The sequence below is a fragment of the Carcharhinus amblyrhynchos genome, unplaced genomic scaffold (assembly GCF_965287045.1).
Source record: "Carcharhinus amblyrhynchos unplaced genomic scaffold, sCarAmb.v2.hapA scaffold_683, whole genome shotgun sequence".
NCBI lineage: Eukaryota > Metazoa > Chordata > Chondrichthyes > Carcharhiniformes > Carcharhinidae > Carcharhinus > Carcharhinus amblyrhynchos.
In genome coordinates this window covers 21,710-35,143 of record NW_027650423.1, presented here as the reverse complement: position 1 = coordinate 35,143, position 13,434 = coordinate 21,710, and the positions used below count along the sequence as shown (strand labels likewise).

Sequence of the window (13,434 nt, the reverse complement as noted above, 5' to 3'; positions counted from 1 at the left end):
GGAGGACACCCGCGCAGACACGGGGAGAATGTGCAGACCCTGCGCAGACAGTGACCCAAGACCAGAATCGCACCTGGGTCCCTGGAGCTGGGACGGCGACCTCCTCGTGAACCTGCTCCCGGGCCTGGCTAAGGGTGCCATTTACAGTTCCAGGCAGCGGGCGATCGAGGGGGGCATCCACCCTGACTGCCTATCGTGGCTACGTTCATGGCCAGGCGACCCTGGAGAGGGAGCATGCAGTGTCCACGGGTGCAGTTGACACCTTGGGGAGCATTATCGACCCCAATAGTCACATTTTAACTTGACGTTTTTAAGTTTCCTTTGTACTCGGATTTTGTTCGGGCTGTTCCCCCTCCTTATAGGGCGTCCTGACTTAACTTGAATGTGTCTATTTGGTTTGGCCTTAAAAGAGGCCCAAGGCCAATCCGCCTAATCTATACATCTTTGGACACTAAGGGGCAACTTAGAATGGCCAATCCACCTAACCTGCACATCTTTAGACACTAAGGGACAATTTAGCATGGCCAATCCACCTAACCTGCACATCTTTGGACACTAAGGGACAATTTAGCATGGCCAATCCACCTAACCTGCACATCTTTGGACACTAAGGGACAATTTAGCATGGCCAATCCACCTAATCCACTCTCATTCTTGGAGCATGGGAGGAAATCGGAGCACCCGGAGGAAACCCACGCAGACACAGGGAGAACGTGCAGTCTCTGCAGTGATCCAAGCCGGGGATCGAACCTGGCTCCATGGTGCTGAGAGGCAGCAGCAGCGCTAAGCACTGTGCCACCATGCCGCCCAGGTCCAAACCTTGACCCAATGACCGATAAGAATTGTAACGTCCTCAGTTTCAACAGGATAGAATTGTCAATCTCTGCGTGTCCGCCTGTTGCTAACTTGCTCCTTGCCGGGCGATTAGGCCCCTCTGGCCTTGGAGGACATAATCTAGGCCAAGTACTCGCAGCTCAAGTACTGAGGGAGCGCTACACTGTTGATGTCTTTGGGAGGACAATGTTAAGCTGAGGCCCTTTTAGCTTTACTTATTTGTGTCACAAGTAGGCTTACATTAACACCGCAATGAAGCTACTGTGAAAATCCCCAAGTTGCCACACTCCGGAGCCTGTTCAGGTACACAGAAAATTTAGCACTGCCAATGCACCCTAACCAGCACATCTTTGGACACTACAGGACAATTTAGCATGGCCAATCCACCTAACCTGCACATCTTTGGACACTAAGGGACAATTTAGCACGGCCAATCCACCTAATCTGCACATCTTTGGACACTAAGGGGCAATTTAGCATGGCCAATCCACCTAACCTACACATCTTTGGACACTAAGGGACAATTTAGCATGGCCAATCTACCTAATCTGCACATCTTTGGACACTAAGGGGCAAGTTAACACGGCCAATCCACCTAACCTGCACATCTTTGGACACTAAGGGACAATTTAGCATGGCCAATCCACCTAACCCACACATCTTTGGACACTAAGGGGCAAGTTAACACGGCCAATCCACCCGACCAGCATGTCTTCTGGACTATGGGAGGAAACCGGAGTACCCAGAGGAAACCCACGCAGACACGGGGAGAACGTGCAAACTCCACACAGACAGCGACCCAAGCCGGGAATCGAATCCGGATCCCGGGCACTGTGAGGCAGCAGTGCTAACCACTGTGCCACCCACCAAAACACACTGTGACGCTATCCCAAGCAACACACGGAGGGGGGGAAAGGTGGGGGGAAAGGGGGGGGGAATGTGAGGGGGGTGGAAAAGGGGGCAATCATGCTGGCATTCACTCAACTTGCTTTTCCCACTCCTCCCCACCCCTCAACCTCTTACATAACAACAGTCCCTGCACTTCAGAAGCGTGCCATGAGCTGAAAAGCACTTGAAAAGGGGGGGGTGGCACCCTGAGGAGGCCAAAGGCGCTACACAAATGCAATTCTCCCCACCAGCTCTCCCTTAGCCATCAGGTCGTGGGGATTCGGGGGGAGAGGGGGGGTAGCAGGATCCTCTCCCTCCTCCTCCTCCCCCACCCCCCCTCCCCTCTCTGAGGCCCTGAGTGACACACTCCACAAAACAATCAAAAGCTCCCCCCCCCTCATCATCATCCCCTCCCTGGGGAAAGGAAGCAATAAGATGATACTCAAAATACCTGCGAGCTTCCCCCCTCCCCCAAAAATACAAACACAATATATAATTACTAGGGATGGATGGCAAGAGATTTGAGACAGTTACAAGATAGGCATTATTATTTTATCCACACACAATTATGTCATAAAAATGATCTATAATTAAGATACAATAAAAAGACAGGTGACTAATATAAAGAGCTAGGCAAAATATGGGAGACACGGCCTAAGATGGGTTACATTTCAATTAAGGCATCACACATATATATATATATATACACACACACACCAAGATGCAATACATTTCAGTTAGACAAATGGGTGAACGGAACATAGGTGGGGAACGACAAAACATGCATGGATCACAGGTTGGTGAAAATGATTTCACAGGCTGAAGCTGTCTCTCTCTCTCTTTACACGCCAATGCAGAAATAAGGGAGGTTTTTTTTTAATCTTCAGAAGACACAGTCACGTCCCTCCCCCCCCCCCCTGTTACTTACATGTTCCAAAGTGCGTTCAGTAGGAGAGGGTAAGGTTAGCCTGGAAGACATCCTTTCGGTGTTTCAATCCAGAATTAAAGCCCAGAACACAAAAGGGACGTGGGGTTTATTAAACAGCTCGCTCCCCTCTGTCTCTGTCTCTCTACACGAACATCCTCTTGTCCCTTTCAACGTGCAATTCTTATTTTTTTTTGTTGTTGTTGATTGCTGTGTTTTGTTTTTCTCCAAGCTCCCCCTCTCTCTTTTCAGTTCCTCATTTCTTCGCCACCCCTCCCCACTCTCTGGACATTTTCAGACGGGGAGACCCAGTGCCAGGGAGGCTGGAGTCATTTCAATGAGGCACTTCTCCTTGCCATGATGGTGAAATACACAGGCAGTTTCAGTTCCCCAGATCACAGCAGCCCGGCTGGAGTGGCATTCTCCCCTTCCTGGAGAAAATATCCCATCGAGGATTTTTTTTTCCCCCTTTTCCCCCCCCCTGTTTAAACCAAACCCCCCCCCCCCACCCCTCTGTTCCAGCTGGCGTCTTCCTTGCTTCAGGTTGCCTGTTTAAAATAAAAAACCGACAGTTCCAGAGGGAAAGTCAGGAAGAGATGCTGAATGTATTGTAGAAAGAGAGAGAGAGAGAGAGAGGAGAGGCTGAAGAAACCCAACCCAAAACAGCACAGGAAATACGTCGGAAGCAAATGAAAGCTCAGACTGCCAGTCAGATTAAAGGGACCATCCCAGGGATAAAAAAAATACCCAGAGGAGAGAGGGAGAGGGATATACACACACACACACACACACAGAGGGACAGGGATAGAGAGAGAGACAGAGAGGGAGGAGGATATACAGACACAGGGACAGAGAGAGAGATAGGCAGACAGAGAGTGGGGGGGAGAATATACAGACACACAGGGACAGAGAGAGATAGGCAGACAGAGGGTGGGGGAGGGAGAATATACAGACACACAGGGACAGAGAGAGGTACACAGAGAGAGAGGGGCGAGGATATACACACACACAAGAATAGAGAGACAGAGATAGAGAGAAAGAGAGGGGGAGGATATACAGACACACAGGGATAGAGAAACAGAGAGAGACAGACAGAGAGGGGGGAGAATATACAGAGACAGAGAGGGGGGAGGATATACAGACACAGAGAGATAGGCAGACAGAGAGATAGGCAGACAGAGAGGGGGAAGGATATACAGACACACAGGGACAGAGAGAGGGGGAGGAGGATATACAGACACACAGGGACAGAGAGAGGGGGAGGAGGATATACAGACACACGGGGACAGAGAGACAGGGAGGGGAGGATATACAGACACACGGACAGAGACACAGACAGGTACACAGAGGGAGACACACAGACAAAGGGAGAGAGACACACACACAAAAAGATACATACACAGGGATTCACACACACAGGCAGAGAGACACACACAAAGACACATACACAAGGAGACACGCACACACACACAAAGAGATGGTGGCATACAGAGAGATAGAGAAACAGTAAGACAAATGCAGAGAGAGAGACAGACAAGGAGATGGAGACACACACACAGACATAGTCACACATAGACGTACACTCGGAAGAGGCGACGCAGGGAGTCACAGAGAGAGACACAGGGACAAGGAGAGGGAGACACACAGACAAACAAAGACAGGGAGAAACGCAGATGGAGACAGAGAGACACACACACACACATAAAGGGAGACACAAAGACAGATAGAGAGACACATACATACAGAGAGAACCAAACATTGAGATTAACTAAACGGGGGTGGGGGGGGGGTATAGATGAAGTTGTTGCTTTGTTAAAACAGGCATAATTAGAAGATCAAAGTGCTGGGAAAACTGACAATGGGGAAGACAAAAATCTACTGGAAGACCCGGTTCTGGGAGGTTTTGTTTGAAGTGTGGATTCTCAGTGGAAAGTTGCAGCTGGGGTTTTACAACAATGAGCTGGAGACACACCCTGATCTTTGGAACCGTTATTGGGGTCCAGCTAGCTGTCCCCACACACACAGCTCTGTGTGTGTGTGTGTATGTGTCTGTGTGGGGGTGCTGGAAGGAGAGCAGTGTAGCTGCCAGGAGGGGTGTCTGTGTTCACTGTTCTCCTGGGGGGGGGGGGGGGGTGGAACAGAGATCTGTTCCAACACACTGGCTGGGTCACTTGTGGAAGAGAACTACAACTCCCAGGGTGCACCCAGGCTCCACCTCTTTGGCGAAAAAGCGCGGTGCACTCTGGGAGTTGTAGTCTTTCTGTCCCCTGGTTCCTGCCAGCGGTAGCCAAGGGCAATGGGTTTTGACAGGTCCCTGAGACCAGCCACTACCTTCCTTGGAAGTCTCTTCTTCCCCCTCCCCCCTTTCCTCCCCACCCCCCCCTCCTCCACAAACCCCTCCCCACCCCTCCCCCTCTGCATTGGAATTCAGAGAAAAGTATCTGCCTTTGTATAGCACCCTCCCTTTGCAAACAGCAGACATCCCCAGAGCCGCCCTGTAAGCAATGAAGCACTTGTGGACTTTTTGGTAGCGACCGCTGCAATGTAGACCGTGGTACAAAGAGACTATTTCCTCGGGTGGATGTAGCTGTTACTAGGGGGCATAACTATAAGGTTCATGGTGGGAGACACAGGAGGGATGTCCGAGGTAGGGTCTTTACTCAGGGAGTGGTTGGGGTGTGGAATGCACTGCCTGCTGTGATAGTGGAGTCGGACACTTTAGGGAGTGGGATAGCTTGATCTTGGGTTCGGACAAAGCTCGGACAGCATTGAGGGCCGAAGGGCCTGTAACATGCTGTACTGTTCTATGTTCTAAACTATCAGGGAGATAGATAGGTAGAATGGCACGGTGGTGATCATTGCTGCCTCACAGCACCGGGGACCCGGGTTCAATTCCCGGTTTGGGCCACTGTCTGTGCAGAATCTGCACATTCTCCCCATGTCTGCGTGGGCTCAGGTTTTCTCCGTGCTCCAAAGATGTGCAGGATAGGGGAATTGGCCATGTTAAATTGTCCCTTACTATCCCAAGATGGGTAAATTGGGAGATTGGGAATGCTAAATTGCCCCCTAGTGTCCCAAGATGGGTAAATTGGGGGATTGGCCATGCTAAATTGTCCCTTACTGTCCCAAGTTGGGTAAATTGGGGGATTGGCCATGCTAAATTGCCCCTTACTGTCCCAAGATGGGTAAATTGGGAGATTGGGAATGCTAAATTGCCCCTTAGTGTCCCAAAATGTGTAAATTAGGAGATTGGCCAGAGGAAAGTGTCCTTTACTGTCCAAAGATGTGTGGGTTAGGTGGATTGGCCACTGTAAGAAGTCTCACAACACCAGGTTAAAGTCCAACAGGTTTATCTGGGTGGATTGGCCAGGCTAAATTGCACACAAGGCCACGGGACTGAGTGCTGGAAAATGGGATTAGATTAGATAGGTGCTGGAGAAAACAGGGAACTATAGATCAATGAGCTTAATCGGTACTGGGGAAGTTGCTAGAGTCTATTATCCAGGATTTCACAACTCAACATTGGGAAGGCAATGATATAATTAGATAAAATCAGCGTGGATTTACAAAAGAGAATTAATGTTGACGAATCTATTAGAATTCTTTGAGGATGAAACTAGTAGGGTTGATCAAGGAGAGCCAGTGGATGTGGTATATTTAGACTTTCAGAAGGCTTTTAACAAAGTCTCACACAACAGACTATAACATAAAGCACATGGGGTCGCAGGTAATGTCTCGAGATGGATAGGAAGCTGGTTAGCAGATAGGAGTCATGATGTGGGTATGCCGGCGTTGGACTGACGTAAACACAGTAAAAAGTCTGACAACACCAGGTTTTTGTTGGACTAAAACCTGGTGTTGTCAGACTTTTTACAGCAGATAGGAAGCAGAGAGTTGGCATAAATGGGTCTTTTTCTGACTGGCAGTCAGTGACTAAAGGGGGTCACACCGAGATCTGTGCTAGGACCTAACTGTTCGCATTATATATTAATGATTTGGAAGAGGGAACTGAATGTGTTGTCTCTAAAGCTGCAAAGTTGAGTGGGAGGGCGAACTGTGATGAGGATGTAGGGATGCTTCAGTGTGATTTGGACAGGTTGAGTGCGTGGGCAGATGCAGTATAATATGGGATAAATGTGAGGCTATCCACTTTGGTAGCAACAATAGGAAGATAGGTTATTAGTTAAATGATGTAAATTCAGAGAAATGGATACTCAACAAGACCTTGGAGTCCTTGTGCATCAGTCACTGAAAGTTAGCGTGCAGGTACAGCAGGCAATAAAGAAGGCAAATGGTATGTTGGCCTTTTTAGCGAGAGGGATAAGGATGTTTTGCTGCAATTGTACAGGGCATTGGTGAGGCCACGCCTGGAGTATTGTGGGCAGTTTTGGTGTCCTTATCTGAGGAAGGATGTCCTTGCTATAGAGGGAGCACAGAGAAGGTTTACCAGGCTGATTCCTGGGGTGGCGGGTCTGTCATATGAGGAGAGACTAAGCCGGTTAGGATTATATTCACTGGAGTTTAGAAGAGTGAGAGAGGATCTCATAGAAACTTATAAAATTCTAACAGGATTAGACAGGTAGATTTGGAAAGAATGTTCCCGATGGTGGGGGCAGTCCAGAACTAGGGGATCATAGTTTGAAGATAAGGGGTAAACATTTTAGGACTGAGGTGAGGAGAATTTCTTTTTATATAGAATTCCTATAGTGTACAAGGAGGCCATTTGGCCCATCGAGCTTGCGCTGACAACGATCCCATCTGGGCCCTATTCCTGTGACCCAGTGTATAGACCCCGCCTATCCCCATGATATTAATGGGCGATTTAGCACGGCCAGTCCACCTGTCCTTGTAACCCTGTATATTTGACCTGACTAATCCCCCTGACATTAAGGGGCAATATCGCGCGGCCAATCCACCTAACCCTCACATCTTTGGACTCTGGGAGGAAACCGGAGCACCCGGAGGAAACCCACGCAGACACGGGGAGAATGTGCAAACTCCACACACAGGCAGTGACCCGAGCCAGGAATCGGACCCAGGTCCTTGGCACTGTGAGGCAGCAGTGCCAACCAATGTGCCACCCCACTGCCCTCTTCAGCCAGAGGGTGGTGAATGTGTGGAATTCACTTCAACAGAAAGTAGTTGAGGCCAAAATGTTGTGTGATTTCAAGAAGAAATTAGATATCGCTCTTGGGGTTAAAGGGAAGCAAGGGATATGGTGGGGAGGCAGGATCAGGATCTTGGAACCGTAGAATCCCAACAGTGCAGAAGGAGGCCATTCAGCCCATCAAGTCTGCACCAACCGCAATCCTACCCAGGCCCCATCCCCTATAACCCCATACATTTACCCTAACTAGTACCCCTGACACTATGGGGCAATTTGGCACGGCCAATTCACCTAACCCGCACATTTCTGGACTGTGGGAGGAAACCAGAGCACCCGGAGGAAACCCACGCAGACACGGGGAGAATGTGCAGACTCCACACGGACAGTGACCCGAGCCGGGAATCGAACCGGGGTCCCTGGCGCTGTGAGGCAGCAGCGCTAACCCACTGTGCCACCCTGATATTGGCGATCAGCCATGATCAGAATGGGGCAGGCTCAGAGGGTCTACCCCTGCTTCCAGTTTCTGGTGTAGACGCATTGGGCTGAAGGGCCTCTCTCTGTGTTGTTAAAAACTCCACGTTACGCTGAGCAAGCTGACCCCAGTTCACCTGTTTTTCGTAACGTTGATGAGTGTCAGGCAGAACACTGGGGACTCATTCCAATTTAGCGACGCACGTCTATTTGTCTGCGCGTTGCGTCGATACCAGACTGCAGCGACACTCGTCAGATTCACAGTGGTGGGATTTGAACTCCCAACCTTCAGGAATCGGAGGCAAGCGTGTGTACCCACTGAGCCGTGTGTAGGCTTTCACCCAAGTGGAGGGTCTCAGCGGGCTTCTCCGGACCTTTGGTACCCCTGTCCCAACCTAGAGATGTCCCTTGACGCTCCGCTGGCCTCTGGAATTGGTGTTATGGCTTGCAAAAGATGGCAGGAAACTTGCGTTCCCTGCCAGCAATGCGTCCGTGTTGTTGACTAAGGGGTGGATATAGGGCACTCAGGGTCAACATCCACCTTCCAATACCACCACCAGACCTCTTCAATCCACCTGAGACGGTTTGATAGTTTCGTCTTAAGGACTGCACCTCTGACAGTGCAGCACACCCTCTCTAAGGCTATCTAAAGTCACGGTTCTCCCTTTCCTCATCTCCTGATAGGTTCCATCATCGCCCGCTTGTGATTCCAGATTCCCCGTTCCTTGGCTTGAAAACGGAAGCCTGCTTTTGACGTCCTGGGGGGGGGGTTACCATTGAGCAGACTCTGAATTGGACCCAGCTATAGAAATACCATGGTTACGACAGGAGGTCAGAGACTGGGAATTCCAAACTTCCCAAAGCCTGGCTTCCATCTACCAAGGCACAAGTCAATGATGTGATGGAATACTTCCCGCTTGGGGATCTGCTTCCTCTGGACGTCGCAACACTGGTGAATTTTTGCTCCCCAGACCTAGAATATCTGACGCTAAAATGTCGGCCCTACTACCTTCCACAGGAGTTCACCTCCGTCACTCTGGTAGCAGCTTACATGCGGACGTGAAGATTGCGCTGGATGAAATATACATCGCTACAAATAGCCTCGAGACTAAACTTCCCGAGGCCTTGTTCATCATGACCAGGGTCTCGAACAGACCAAGCTCAAGAGGGTCTTACTAAGTTACTACGCGTCCCTGTTCCACCGGAGCTCCAAACATCCCAGACCGGCGCTATACCAATATCAAACGTGCCCACCGCACTATTGCCCACCCTCAGATCAGCCCCACAAGGCTGTGCTCCCGGTTTACAAGCAAAAACTGAAGTGGGAGAAATCGTCAAAGAGAGTCGTGTATTGTTGGTCTGAGGAATGGGGTTACATAAGAAATAGGAGCAGGAGTCGGCCATCCAGCCCTTCGAGCCTGCCCCGCCATTCAATAAGATCATGGCTGATCTGAAGTGGATCAGTTCCACTTTCCCACTTTCTCCCCATAACCCTTAATCCCCTTGTCTATCAGAAACCTATCTACCCGTGTCTTAAAAATATTTAGCGAGGCAGCCTCCACCACTTCAATGGGTAGAGAATTCCAGAGATTCACCACCCTTTGAGTGAAGAAGTTCCTCCTCAACTCCGATCTAAACCGCCCCCCCCTTATCTTGAGGCTGTGCCCCCTAGTCCTACTGTCCTTTCTAAGCGGGAAGAATCTCTCTACCTCTACCCTATCCATCCCCTTCATTATCTTATATGTCTCTATAAGATCCCCCCTCATCCTTCTAAACTCCAACGAGTACAGACCCAGTCTATTTACTCTCTCTTCATAGTCCAACCCCCTCATCTCCGGTATCAGCCTAGTGAACCTCCTCTGCACTCCCTCCAAGGCCAAAATATCCTTGCGGGTTGCTTGGAGTCAGTGCACTGGTCACTGTTTTAAAAACTCTGCCTGAACGAGGACGCCACCACAGCGACTGACTTCACTCGTAAGCCTGTGTGCGCCAAACAGGCGAACCCGCACCGGAAGCTGTGGATGAACAGGGAGATCCGCTGCGTGCTGAGGTCCAGGTCTCAAGTCAGGTGACGCTGACCTACACAAGGAAGCCAGACACCATCTAAGGAGATCCATCAAAGACAGTACTGGGCCACGCTAGAGTCCCAGGCTAGTCGCACTGACCCCCTGATGGCAAGGCGTAACAAGATGACTTCATGTAAAATCGCCAAGCCCCTCCCGGATGAGCTCAATGTGGGTGAGTAGAATCGGCTGCCATTGGTGGTGGTGGAGGCAAATTCAATAGGGTCTTTCAAGAGACTTCTGGATGAGTACACGGGACTTAATAGGATTGAGGGTTAGCCTAGTAGGTAGGGATATCATCGGCGCAACTTGTGGGCCGAAGGGCCTGTTTGTGCTGTAGCTTTCTTTTTTGTATGCCCTTTCTGAGCAAGAGGTCAGCGAGAGCGTGCCCTCCACCCTGGATGAGCGAGCACTCAAATCCCGCACGGATCAGTGGGTCGGGGTAGTCGCAGGGAGCTCCAACCTCTCTTTACAACAACCTGAGGCCCCTATCTGCTTCAAGAAGGTGACCGTCATTCCAGTACCTAAGGAAAGCCAGGCAGCGTGGCCTTAATGACCATTGGCCGGTGGCTCTGATATCCATCATTATGAACTGCTTTGAAAGGTTGGTTATGGCACGAATCAATTCCAGCCTCCCAAACTGCCTACATCCGCTACAGTTTGTCTACAGGTCCACAGCAGACACCATCTCCCTGACCCTACACCCAACCCTGGAACACCTAGATAACAAGGACACCAATGTCTCCTATTTATTGACCACAGCTCAGCCTTCAACACCATTATTCCTCATCTCCAAGCTCTGTGACCTGGCCCTCGGCTCCTCTGATTTGATTTGATTTATTATTGTCACGTGTATTAACACACAGCGCAAAGTATTGTTTCTCGCGCGCTATACAGATAAAGCATACCGTTTATAGAGAAGGAAAGGAGAGAGTGCAGAATGTAGTGTTACAGTCATAGAACATAAGAACATAAGAAATAGGAGCAGGAGTAGGCCATCTAGCCCTTCGAGCCTGCCCCGCCATTCAATAAGATCATGGCTGATCTGAAGTGGATCGGTTCCACTTTCCCACCCTCTCCCCATAACCCTTAATCCCCTTGCTTATCAAAAATCCATCAACCCGCGTCTTAAAAATATTTAGCGAGGCAGCCTCCACCACTTCAACGGGCAGAGAATTCCAGAGATTCACCACCCTTTGAGTGAAGAAGTTCCTCCTCAACTCCGTTCTAAACCGCCCCCCCTTTATCTTGAGGCTGTGCCCTCTAGTCCTATAGCTCGGGTGTAGAGAAAGATCAACTTAATGCGAGGTAGGTCCATTCAAAAGTCTGACAGCAGCAGGGAAGAAGCTGTTCTTGAGTCGGTTGGTACGTGACCTCAGACTTTTGTATCTTTTTCCCCTAAGGAAGAAGGTGGAAGAGAGAATGTTCGGGGTGTGTGGGGTCCTTAATTATGCTGGCTGCTTTTCCCCGAGGCAGCAGGAAGTGTGGACAGAGTCAGTGGATGGGAGGCTGGTTTGCGTGATGGATTGGGCTACGTTCACCACCTTTTGTAGTTTCTTGCAGTTTTGGGCAGAGCAGGAGTCCAGACCAAGCTGTGATACAACCAGAAAGAATGCTTTCTATGGGGCATCTGTAGAAGTTGGTGAGAGTCATAGCTGACATGCCAAATTTTCTTAGTCTTCTGAGAAAGTAGAGGCGTTGGTGGGGCTTTCTTAACTCTAGTGTCGGCATGGGGGGGACCAGGACAGGTTGTTGGTGATCTGGACACCGAAAAACTTGAAGCTCTTGACCTTTTCTACTTTGTCCCCATTGATGTGGACAGGGGCATGTTCTCCTCTACGCTTCCTGAAGATGATAATGATCTTTGTATCATTTTGCTGACATTGAGGGAGAGATTATTGTCGCCGGACCAATACACCAGATTCTCTACCTCATTCCTGTACTCTGTCTCGTCATTGTTTGAGATCCGGCCCACTATGGTGGTGTCATCGGCAAACTTGAGAATCGAGTTGGAGGGGAATTTGGCCACACAGTCAGAGATGTTTAAGGAGTTATAGCAGGGGGCTGAGAACACAGCCTTGTGGGGCACCGGTGTTGAGGATGATTATGGAGGAGGTGTTGTTGCTGATCCTTACTGACTGTGGTCTGTGAGTCAGGAAGTTCAGGCTCCAGTCGCAGAGGGAGGTGCTGAGGCCCAGGCCATTTAGCATGGGCAATATACCTAACACACACCATCTTTGGAGTGGGAGGAGGAAACCCACGCAGACACGAGGAGAATGTGCAGACTCCACACAGACAGTAACCCAAGCCGGGAATCGAACCCTGGTGCCTGGAGCTGTGAGGCAGCAGTGCTAACCACTGTGCTACCGTACTGCCCCAAATATATCTTGAAGCAGATAGGGAACTCAGATTGGCGTAATCCTCCTAACCCACACATCTTTGGACACTAAGGGACAATTTAGCATGGCCAATCCACCTAACCTGCACATCTTTGGACACTAAGGGGCAATTTAGCATGGCCAATCCACCTAACCCACACATCTTTGGACACTAAGGGGCAATTTAGCATGGCCAATCCACCTAACCTGCACATCTTTGGACACTAAGGGACAATTTAGCATGGCCAATCCACCTAACCCACACATCTTTGGACACTAAGGGGCAATTTAGCATGGCCAATCCACCTAACCTGCACATCTTTGGACACTAAGGGGCAATTTAGCATGGCCAATCCACCTAACCTGCACATCTTTGGAAACTAAGGGGCAATTTAGCATGGCCAATCCACCTAACCCACACATCTTTGGACACTAAGGGGCAATTTAGCATGGCCAATCCACCTAACCTGCACATCTTTGGACACTAAGGGACAATTTAGCATGGCCAATCCACCTAACCCACACATCTTTGGACACTAAGGGGCAATTTAGCATGGCCAATCCACCTAACCCGCACATCTTTGGAAACTAAGGGGCAATTTAGCACGGCCAATCCACCTAACCCACACATCTTTGGACACTAAGGGACAATTTAGCATGGCCAATCCACCTAACCTGCACATCTTTGGACACTAAGGGACAATTTAGCATGGCCAATCCACCTAACCCGCACATCTTTGGACACTAAGGGACAATTTAGCATGGCCA

The 13,434-nt window shown here is 49.8% G+C and overlaps 1 pseudogene across 1 annotated transcript in view; it reads right to left on the bottom strand.

Annotated features, from left to right (window-relative positions):
- LOC145339807 (MAP/microtubule affinity-regulating kinase 4-like) overlaps positions 1-3,088 on the bottom strand; it is a 54,168-nt pseudogene extending 51,080 nt beyond the window's left edge. Inside the window, exon 1 of the transcript XR_013886073.1 lies at positions 2,651-3,088. The product of XR_013886073.1 is annotated as an MAP/microtubule affinity-regulating kinase 4-like (transcript). The remainder of the gene's footprint in view (positions 1-2,650) is intronic.
- Positions 3,089-13,434: the final 10,346 nt, after the last annotated feature.